A 12,205-nucleotide genomic window follows, 5' to 3' on the forward strand; every position below is an offset into this window, starting at 1 on the left:
TGCGGCAGTTTCTTCTTGAAGGTGCAAATGAGTACTAGTGTAATGATATATGGATACTTATCCATAAAGAATTAGTCTGTCACCTTGTTTCCAGTAACCTATTCAGAAGTGAACAGATGGTAATGACATTCAGTTGTTACTGACATGGGATCTAACATCCTACTTTGTGTCTTTGCTTGGTCCTGAGATGGAACATTTTCATCAGTTGATGGGAAAGAACGTGGTAAACAATTTTTCATTACTTTGAAATAATACTTTTTTGGTGTAACAGCTCCATCAGATACGAGGTATTTCTCTTGTTTTACAATTAAAAAATAAAGAGCTAATGGGAAACTCCAACCGTTTATCTTAGGGTGTATAGAGGATTTTCTGAATATTTCTGAATATATCTGAAATACGTGCTAAGTAAATGGGAAATTCAGGGATAAAAATTGGTCCTATAAATCTCCATTTTTTTTTGGTGTGTTCTTCGTTAGTTTTAGGGACTGAATGACTATATCTTTGCTTATCACCATGCATTTGGAAATACTTTTGTGGGGTTGTCTTAAATACCTTTGTACCTTTTGGAAATAAGGTGATCATCAGGAAGCTGCATACCTGCTGCCTTTTCTCTACCTGTTATTTATATCATGTACAGAACATCAAGAGGCTGTTTCCATCATAGTGATGATAGATATGTTTGTATTTGAATATGTACCAGAAAGTGACTAAATAAAAATGCTTTGTTTAAAGTAGGTTTATATCTGTTTTTGTAATTTTGTCACTTGAAACAGACTATTTTTTTGCCACCAGTTTTTAAAATTTCCTGATACATAAGTTCTTTCTGATCGTATAGAATGTGTAATGAGTAGGGATAAGTACCCCTCCAAAAACCAGAAAAATAATTAGCTTCTCTAAAACTGGTCAGCTATCTTGAGGACTTTTGGGGTAAGTTTTAAATCTAGAGTTTCTCTCAAGGCTTTTGGGAAAAGATCTTGTAAGATCACAATTTATGAGTAGAGACAATCCCAAATTAGTGAAGGGTTATTTCAAACAAACTTTTGTTATTCACAAAGTATTTTCTCATAGAGACCATGTTGTAAATAATAATAGATATATTTACTGAGCTAATTTGTGCTAGTTACTGTTTTAAGTGATGCATATGTGCATGCATACACAAAACACACACACAAACATGCTTAATCTTAATCCTCTGAGGTAGGTATTATTTTTACCTTTTATGAATGAGGAAACTAAGGCATAGAGGCATTAAGTATAACTTAGTCAAAGTATAATTAAGTGTAATATATTTATAGGCACCTAGTAAATAGGGGAGCTGGGATTTAAACCTGGGCATTGTGGATCTGGAGCCTGCATGTTTAATTACTATATTGGACTACTTCATGGTAAGATAGTCTAACAATGTAATCTGCCTATATTATGGGTTAAATGAGCTTTTAGAGCTGGCCTAGAAACCTACCATCATTAGTATCCTTATTTCAGTGTTCATGTCACTGTTGACCTTTTTTTCCCAAGGGAAATGTGCTTTTTTTTTTTTTTTTTATTCTTTTAAATGTTTATTTTTGAGAGAGACAGAGTGTGAGCAAGGGAGGGGCAGAGAGAGAGAAGGAGACACAGAATCTGAAGCAGGCTCCAGGTTCTGAGCTGTCAGTACAAAGCAATGCGGATCTTGAACCTATGGACCGTGAGATCATGACCTGAGCCGCAGTCAGTCGCCCATCTGACTGAGCCACCCAGGCGCCCTGAAACATGCTTTCTTTTACTTTCATAGCACTGTACTTTGCTGGTTTTCCTCTTACTTTTCTAACCCACTGCTTTTCCCTGTTCTTCATTAATTCTTCCTCTTCTGATCTCTACGTGTTGCTTGCTCAGGACTTTGAACTGATACAATTTCTTGTGCTTTCTCCTGAGGATAATCACATCCATGCTATGACTTTTGTTTTTTTAAGTTTATTTATTTATTTTTGAGAGAGAGAGAGAATGAGCTGGGGAGGGTTAGAGAGAATCCAAAGCAGGCCCACACTGTCAGTGCAGAGCCCGATGTAGGGCTCAACCCCACAAACCGTGAGATCTTGACCTGAGCTAAAACCAAGAGTCAGGTGCTTGACTGACTTAGCCACCCAGGTGCTCCGTGCCTATGACTTTAAATACCATCTCTGGAGATGCCTATGTATATGTCTAAGGCACAAACCTGTTCTGATCACCTAATCATATAACCAGCTACCTCTCTGAGCTTTTACTTGGGTATATAAGGACCATTTAGTGATGAACTCCTGCTGTCCCCACCTATTTCACCTCTGCTTCTCTAATGAGGCCTGTCTCAGGAAGTCACACTTTTGTCCATATAGTTACCCAGGTCAACCTGGGAGTTGTGTGTGCTTAGTCTCCAATCCCTCCTGCTTTTTTTTTAATCTCTTAAATATATCTTGAAATTGTCTACTTCTTTCTACTCCTTTCCCTTCTACTGCTCCACCCTGATCCAAGCCACCATTATTTTTCACAATAACTGCAGTCTCCTCCAAACTAAACAATCTTGAACCTTTTCTTCCTTCAGTTAACTCTTAGAGAATTCAGACTGATTTTTTTTTTAAACATAAATTTGCTAGTTTGATTATGTTGCCCCTTTGCTTTATAAAACCTTTCCATGGTTACTCCTGCATCTTAGGATCAAGTTTTTAAAATTTATAAAAACAATGTATATGGCCCTGCATTTACTGGTCCATTTTAAATTCCTTGGGCCATTCTAAATTCCTTCCTACCTTAAAACTTTCATACATGCTGTTACCTCCACTTAGACAACTCACTCTTTCCCTCCCTCTTTACCTGACTTCTTAAGGTATTTATGTCAGAGACTCACTGTCTTCCAACCTCTGTCCCATGTTGTTTTGTGCAATGGTATATATGTTTTCACACTGTATTTTAGTGTACTTTAATATAATTCTTAGAAATATCATATACTTATATGCTATTTATGTAATAGATACCTTCCTCTTTAGAATGCAAGTTCTTTGAGGGACAGTTTTGTGTACTGCTATGTATCTAGTACTCACTCTAGTGTCTGGCATATAGGTGGTGCTTAATACATATTTATGACACAAAAGCCTGAACTCTTGAGTTAGTTTGGGAATTGGAAGCCCTTTCCTTCCTGCTGCAGCTTCTACTCCTTGACCCTGTAGTAGGAACCAAGACAAAGGGCTTAGGACATTTGTGATTATCATTGGTTAGAAGTGAGGATGTGGGCTGCTGCTTGTTTTCTACGTTTCCTTGCTATGCTCTCTGGAACAATGAATACTAAACTGTATCTAGCAAAACTTAGTCCTAAGTTTTTTTCCATTCATTAAACAAATATTTGAGTGCCCAAAGTACGTGAGACACTATTGCTTTATCCCAGGTATTATATATTTCTTCAGTGAAAACTTGAGAAATCATTCATTTGTGCATTCATTAAAATGTATTGAGCATCTTTGAGTTTCTGTTACTGAGCTAAGTTCTATAGGCTACCAAAAAAAAAAAAAAAGAAAAAGACACTGCTTTGCCTTTCAAAGAACTTGTGATCCAAAGAGGAAACAGGATAATATCACTTGCTGCCTCTCTGCTTGGTTTCTAAATGTTGAAGTGCCCAGGGGCTTGGAGTTCCAGACTTTTTCCTTCTCTCCTCACTTATCCTGGGTGAAGTTGCCATACACATCATTTAACTTTCAAATTTATATTTCTATATTCGTATCTAGTTACAACGGTGCCTCCGCATCATCTCCACTTGGGTATTGAGTAGGTATTTCAAACATACTATATCCAAAACATGGTTATCACCGTATGCCCTACTGGTCCTCCTTTAACCTTCCCAACCTCAGTAAATAAGATCACTTGCTTAGTAGTGCTGGCCCAAAAGACTGGAGCCACCTGTGATTCATTTCTTTCCGCCCATATTCATCCCCTCGGTAAATCCTGTTGGTTTGATCTCCATATCCATAATTTCCCACAGGACTATGAGTGTCTCCTATTGCTTTCCTTGTTTCCACTTTAGCCTTCTAGAGTTTATTAAACATGCAACAGCCAGTTAACATTGCAAAATACAAATCAGGTAATGTTGTGACCCTGCTTAAAACCTTCCATTGTTACTCAGAGGAAAATCCAACGTCTTTATCATGGCCTACAAGGCCCTGTGTGATCTGAGCCTCAGCTAATTCTCCAACCTCATTATTCTACTCCCCCTACCATCCTTCAGCCATGCTGGCTTTATGTCTGTTCCTAAAACATGTTAAGATTATTTGTGCCCTAGGAATTTTGCGCTGGCTGTTCTCTTTATCTGGTATTCTTTTCACAGGTCTTCCGCTTTGTTGCTTCTTCTGGACACCCAGGTCTTCACCCAGGCCTCATAAAGGCCTTCTCTGCACTATCTAAAGTAACCTCTCATCATTGCATCATATCATAGAGTTTTGTTTTCTTCATAGCATTATCACTGTCTGAAGTAGTGATATATGTATTGTTACTACCCTTTCCTCATCCCACTAACTACCACTAATAGAATGTATATTCCATGAGGACAGAGATCTTGTCTGTCTTGTTCACCTCTGTAGAAGGCAGCTTGGAGTAGTGGTTGATAGCATAAACTTTGAAGTCAGAATTTTTGGGATTCTATTTTGACTCCACTTGCACTATGATCTTAAATAAGTTTCTTAATCTCTCTGTGCCTGAGTTGCTTGTATAAAATAAGCATTTTTGAAAAAATTTTTTAATGTTTATTTCTTTTTGCGAGAGTGAAAGAGAGTGTGAGCGAGCATGAGCAGGGGAGGGGCAGAGAAAGAGGGAGACACAGAATGTGGCAGGCTCCAGGCTCTGAGCTGTCAGCACAGACACCGGCACGAGGCTCAAACCCACAAACTACAAGATCATGACCTGAGCCAAAGTCAGATGCTTAACCAACTGAACCACCCAGGTACCCCAAAATGAACATACTTTCCAGAGTTCTTGAAAATTAAATGAAATAACTCAGAAAAGTGTTTAGAATGGCATCCACACTCTGAACTATATAGAATATTAGTTTTAAAAAAAAATTTTTTTTTAATGTTTATTTTTGAGAGAGAGACAGAGTGCGAGTTAGGAAGGGGCAGAGAGAGAGGGAGACAGAGAATGTGAAACAGAGATCATGACCTGAGTTGAAGTCGGACGCTTAACCAACTGAGCCACCCAGGCACCCCTAGAATATTAGCTTTATTGTCAGCACTTAGGACAATGTCTGGCAGGCACGTTATAAGTGTCTACTAAACATTCAGCAAATGAATTGAAGCCCTGTAGTACTAAGCAGAATATTTGTTTCTTTTTAAGTGTTACCAAAATGCTTTGGGGACTTAGAAGGAAAAATTATATAAAGTTCAAGGGGATCATGGAAGCCTTGTCAGGTATATTACATACATCTGACCTGAATTATTGTTAATGTTGCATGAATAGAATAAGGGATGAGCATGAAGTGGGGGTACCTGGGTGGCTCAGTCAGTTAAGTGTCTGACTTCAGCTCAGGTAATGATCTCACTGCTCATGGGTTTGAGCCCCACGTCAGGCTCTGTGCTGATAGCGTCAAGCCTGGAGCCTGCTTCAGATTCTGTGTCTCCCTCACTCTCTGCCCCTTCCCTGCTCATTCTCTCCCCCCCACCTCTCTCAAATATAAACATAAACATTAAAGAAAAAAAATTTTAAAAAGGAGGAAATGGAATCAGACCAGTTAAGGGCTGATCCTTAAACTGACATAGCATCACTTACGGTCAAAGCAGTTCTGGGCCCAGTGTAGAGTTATGGGAGAAAGACTATACAAAGGTGTGTTTCATTGGGGAGGTCAGCAGAGTAACACTCTACCACAGTGTATTAGTGCTAGACTTGGACAGCTTTGATGACAGACTACGGAGTATAGTCTATACATCTCAACAGGAAGCTTTGAAAGGTTTTTGAGAAGGATGATGATGATAGGAGCAAATAAGTGTTGTAATATTATTTTCTCAGTTAAGTACATAATGCATTAGAATTGGCAGAGGTAGGGACACCTGGCTGACTCAGTCAGTTGCGCATCCAACTCTTGATATCAGCTCAGGTCCAGGGTTGTGGGATGGAGCCCCGTGTTGGGCTCCGTGCCGAGCATGGAGCCTACTTGGGATTCTCTCTCTTTCCCTCTGCCCTCTCCCCAACTCACTTGCTCTCTCTCTAAAATAATCTTTTAAAAATTGGCATAGGTATAACACAGATACCAAATGAGAGGCAATTCATCAGTCCAGACAGGAGGGAGGTTGTATTAGTCAAGGTTCTCCAGAGAAATACATGATTTGTAATGGATGTGGATGGAGTATATGTATGTATATATGATAATTGTGGTATCTATCCATGTATGATTTATTATGAGGAATAGTTTCACACGATTATGGAGGCTGAAAAGCTCCATGCTCTATTCTTTGCAGTCTGGAGACAAGGCCTGTTGTGTAATTCAGTCTGAGTCCTAAGGCTTGAGAATGAGGGGAGCCCATGACATAAATCCCAGTGTGAGGACTGGAGAAAATGAGATGTCCCAACTCACACAGTGAGGCAGGAAACAGGGGGCAGTTTATTTCTGGGGAAAAGGAGGCAGAAGCATGCTTAATCTGGGTACCCAGTGGCCAGTGAAGGTGACCTTGTCATCTTTACACCTGTAGGCATCTACTTAATCTTTACTTAATCTCCAAATAAAGATAACAATAAGATCATAATTTTTTCTAGCAGGATACAACTATCCTGTGTACAACTGAAAACCTGCCAGTCCCTTCCCCAGGAGAGCAGATTAAGTCCTTGAGTGATGTTTATTCTTCTCCTTGATATCCTATAACTTAAATACTGTAATGTAAAATTAATAATACGTAAGTACTGTGATAGAAAATCAGTACATCTTATGTCACATGATAAGGAAATAAGAGGAAAGAAAACAAATATACATGGACACAAAAACATAAGCAAAATAAGGAGGAAATACTCATGACAATTATAGTCCTGTTTCTTTAGCTGGTTATATACTCATAGCTAGTATTATAGCTACCTCTTCCACTACCCATTCTGTTTGCCTTCAGCAAGTATCTCAGCTGCCTGTGGTTCTTTACCTGGTTGGGTGACCCAACCTTCATTTCTAAAGGGCCTGTACCATTATGGTGCTGTTTGGACTTAGTTGTTTTAGTTTTCCGTTGACTTTAATCACAGGGCATGGTAATACTTGAGCATCACCTTAAGGGACTTCCTGTATTCCATACATACTCATCATTGCTTGCATTGCAGAGTATTTCAATTTCCCCTTGGTAGAGTAAGAATTCCTTTTTTTGTCTGTTGATTCAGAGGCATGAGAAGCCCAAAGTGGCCGAGTGGCAGTCTTAACTTCCAGTCCAGTAGAATCATTGTTGGGTCTCCTAATGAAGCATTTTTCCTGCTGGATCTTAGACCTCCAGGCCAGCAGAGCATAAAGTCACTGAAACAGGGAATTTCACTTAGTGGTTCACTAAGGATGTTAATGAGTGGTGACACTCCCATTCTCTCCCTTGATTCCTAGGCCCATGAAAACAATACTAGGCAACAGGATGATGATTCAGAACATATACAGAGTTCTAGAGAACCTTGCCCCAGTCCTCAAGGTGCCCCAGTCCTAGTTGGTGCTTAAATAGTCTTCAAGAGGCCATTCCACCATTCCATCAAGCCAGCTGCTTCAGGATGATGGGATACATGGTAAAATCAGTGAATTCCATAAGAATGGGCCCACTGTTGCACTTCTTTTGCTGTGAAGTGAATTCCTTCATCAGAAGGAATTCTGTGTTGGAATACCATAATGGTGGATCAGGCATTGGCATTCCATAAGTCCACAGATGATAGTTGTGGCAGAAATCCACATCCAGAGTAAGTATCTATTCAAGCAACAACAAAGTGTTGCCCCTTCCATAATGGAAGCTCTTCAGTGTAATCAACCTGTCACCAGTAGCTGATCACCCTGCGGAATGGTACCATATCAAGGGCTCAGTGTCGTTATCTGTTGCTGGCAGATTGGGCACTCAGCAGTGGCCATAACCACGTCAGTCTTAACATGTGGAAGTGCATGTTGCTGACCCCATGCATAACATCTGTCCCTGCCGCCATGGCCACTTTGTTCATTAGCCCAGAGTGGCTGGTGAAGAATGTTGTCTGATATCCACAGACCAGGTCATTCTATCCACTTAATGATTAAAATCCTCCTCTGTTAAGGTCACCTTTTGGCAAACATTCACACAGAAAACAAATCTTCGATTTTTTTGCCCATTCAGGTGTGTATCCATATACTTTCTTTGTCAGCAATTTTCCAGTTATGTTCCTTTCAAGTCCCAGGCCATCCAGCCGAACCATTGGCTGCAGCACCTGAATCAATATATAATTGCTCTTCTGGCCATTTCTCTTTTCAAGGAAAATGGACATCCGGGTACTCTGCTTGATGTTCTGCCTACCAGGAAGATTTCCCTTTACCACTGTTCTTCAGTGATATCCCAGAAAGGGACTGTAGTGCAGCAGCTGTCTCCTTTAGCTAGTGCTTACATATCTTACAGATAGGTAAACCAGGCCTAAGTCTTTTCCTCTTTCAATGGATTGTAAGGGTATAGGCTGGGAGAGAGAAGGCAGAGTAACAGGAATGGGGACCATGGGGAATTCGGCCACTTCTTTTTTTTTTTTTTAAGGTTTTATTTTTCAGTAATCTCTATACCCAAGGTGGGGCTTGAACCTACAACCCTGAGATCAAGAGTCACATGCTCTGCTGACTGAACCGGCCAGGTGCCCCCGGGCTACTTTTTTTTTTTTTTTTTTTTTTGGTAATATTTATTTTTGAGAGAGAGAGCGCGTGCGTGTGCACAAGTGGGGGAGGGGCAGAGAGAGAGGGAGACAGACTCCAAAGCAGGCTCCAGGCTCTGAGCTATCAGCACAGAGCCTGACACAGGGCTCGAAGTCACAGACCATGAGATCATGACCTGAGCTGAAGTTGGATGCTTAACTGACTGAGCCACCCAAGCGCCCCCTTGGACCACTTCTTTTTTTTTTTTTTTTTTTTTTAATGTTTTTGTTTATTTTTGTTTATTTTTTTTTAATTTACTATTTCTTTTTATTTTTTTTTAACGTTTATTTATTTATTTTTGAGAGAGAGAGAGAGAGAGACAGAGACAGAGACAGAGCATGAACGGGGGAGGGTCAGAGAGAGGGAGACACAGAATCTGAAACAGGCTCCAGGCTTTGAGCTGTCAGCACAGAGCTTGGTGAGGGGCTTGAACTCACTGATCGCAAGATCATGACCTGAGCTGAAGTCGGCCGCTTAACTGACTGAGCCACCCAGGCGCCCCTGTTTTTGTTTATTTTTGAAAGAGAGAGTGCAAGTGGAAGAGGGGCAGAGAGAGAGGGAGATACAGAATCCAAAGCAGGTGGAGGCTCCAAGCTGTCAGCACAGAGGCCCATGCGGGGCTCGAACTCACAAACCGCAAAATCATGACCCTAGCTGGAGTTGAACGCCCAACCGACTAAGCCACCCAGGCGCCCCTCCCTTGGACCACTTTTTAATGTAACTTTTTCCTTCAAGGCCTGCTTGGGCCTGATAGGCTATGTACTATGTCCATTTGATGATAGAGTATTGCTGTGCATATCCATCTTTATGGCTTGGTGGATCAGATAACACCCAGTTTATGATAGGTACCTTGGGTTCCGTGGTAACTTGGGGGCCCATGGTTAAATGTTCAGTTTCTGTTGAGAACCAGTAGCAGGTCAAGAGCAGTTTTTCAAAAAAGAGAGTAGGTATCTGTAGATGATGGCAGGGCCTTGTTCCAAATCCTAAAGATCTATGGCTGTAATTCACCAAAAAGGGCCTGCCAAAAGTTCTAAATAGCAGCCCTATCTGTTACTGACACTTCAAGAACCAATGGATCTGTTGGCTTATATGGCCCAAGTGGCAGAATACCTTGCACAGCGGCCTGGGCCTGTTACACATCCTTTCTTGTCACTCAAAACTAGCAGTTTTTTGGGTCACCCAGTAAATGGGCCAGAATAACATACACCCTAGTAAGGAATATGTTGCCTCCAAGTCCCCTGGGTACATCTCATGCATCCTTCTTAGTTGTATGAAGCCCAGAGACAAAAAACCTATCCATCACCTCAGTAAGGATATTTCAACATATCCCATACCACTGGACTACTAGAATTTCACTGAAGTAGAACACCCCTGAATTTTGTATTTTCCACCCAGTGATATATAAATGTCCTACCAGTAAGTCTAGGGTATTTGCTACATCTTGTTCAGTTTATCTAATCACCATAATATTATCAATGCAAGGTGATCAAGATCTGTGCAGAGTAAATTATGACATAGAGCTACCGAATCAATATAGCACTGAGGTAAGACAGTAAAAGTGTATTGCTGGCATTGCCAGCTGAAAGCAAACTGCTTATGGACAGGTATGGAGAAAAAGGAATTTGCCAGATCCATAGCTGCATACCAGGCACTAGGGAATGTGTAATAATTTGCTCGAGCAATGAAACCACATCTGGTACAGAAGCTACAGTTGGATTTGCCACCTGGTTAAACATAGCAATCTGCTGTCATTTTCCAAGACCCGTCAACCTTCTGTATAGGCCAAATACATATGAATGGAGATACGGTGGAAATCACCACCCCTGCATCATTCAGATCCTTTCCTTGGTAGCACCAATCCCTGCAGCTCCTCTGAGGATTTAGTATTGCTTTTGGTTTAAATTTTTTTGAGGTAGAAGCAATTCTAATGGTGTCCACTAGGCCTTATCCTCCATAATAACCCTCACACCACAGGTCAGGGAATCAGTGTGGGGATTCTGTGAGCTGCTAAGTATGTCATTCCAATGATGCATTCTCAACCTGGGAAAATAACCATAGAATGAGTTCAAGGACCCACTAGACCCATGTGAGATGAACTTGAACCTGACCTCCATAAGCCCCTACTCTTTTTAAAAAAAAAATTTTTTTTTTCACGTTTATTTTTTTGTGAGAGAGAAAGAGTGTGAGTGGCGGAGGTGCAGAGAGAGGCAGACACAGAATCAGGAGCAGGCTGTAGGCTCTAAGCTGTCTGCACAGAGCCCGACATGGGGCTCGAACCCACGAACTGTGAGATCATGGCCTGAGCTGAAGTTGGATGCTTAACCGACTGAGCCACCAGGCGCCCCAAGCCCCTACTGGGCTACAGTGATGTTTTGGGTCTCCTGGAATTAGCATCAGGTTATAGCCCACATCCAGTAGTTCCTGAAAGATCTGACATTATTTCCTTTTCTCCAGTATACAGTTACCCTGGTAAAAGGCAATACATACATAGGTCCTTTTGGAGAAGGCTGAGAGAAAGATTAACAGTATACATTTTCAGTAATGTACTGCGGTCCTCCCTCATGGGGACTTGGCCTCTTTATTCAAAGACTTTTGAGTCTGGGGCCCCTGGGTGGCTCAGTTGGTTAAAGTGTCTGACTCTTGGTTTCAGTTCAGATCATGATCTCACAGTTTATGAGATCAAGCACCACGTGGGGCCCTGTGCTGGCAGTGCTGAGCCTGCTTGGTATTCTCTCTGCCCCTCCCCAACTCACGCACATGTTTTGTCTCTCTCAAAATAAATAAAACTTTAAAAAACTTAAAAAAAAATTCTGAGTCTGCAGTCTGGTTCAAGTCTGGGAATTGACTTAAGGGCTTTTTTATTATTTGAATTAGGCTTTTGTTCACTTGACCTAGAAATTTTGTGCTTATGTAGATTAAGAATTTGGTTGGCTTCCTGTCTGTTTTACTTTCAAGGAACACCATAATCAACATCAAAGGTCTAAGTGATTCAGACTATTCAGATTGCTGCTTTGAGTCTGCTGTCCATTACAGTAACCATGTCCACCTTGCCTTTTGTAGTTGATTGACTCTTGGCCCCTGCTACCCTGGAGTCTAATTATACTCATTGTATTTAGGTTAATTGACAACAGTTTCTACAGTGAGGTTTGGCCCACAGAGATGGGTGGTCACAGAGCACTCCACAGATGCCAGGATTCCCTTCATAAATTTATTCCTCATAGTATTGGTGAAAAGTATGTCTTCTGGACCTTCCCAATGTGGGGAAGTAGGTCTTGATAAACCTACTGGAACATTCTAATCTCCATAAGCCTTTGAATCACTTCTACATTAAACCAAGGCATGTGGGCATTTCCA

The 12,205-nt window shown here is 41.0% G+C and overlaps 1 protein-coding gene across 6 annotated transcripts in view; it reads left to right on the forward strand.

The window, feature by feature from the left end:
- QSER1 (glutamine and serine rich 1) overlaps positions 1–12,205 on the forward strand; it is a 91,466-nt gene that overhangs the window by 2,756 nt on the left and 76,505 nt on the right. The window lies entirely within an intron of this gene.

Source organism: Prionailurus viverrinus, chromosome D1, assembly GCF_022837055.1.
Source record: "Prionailurus viverrinus isolate Anna chromosome D1, UM_Priviv_1.0, whole genome shotgun sequence".
Taxonomy (NCBI): domain Eukaryota; kingdom Metazoa; phylum Chordata; class Mammalia; order Carnivora; family Felidae; genus Prionailurus; species Prionailurus viverrinus.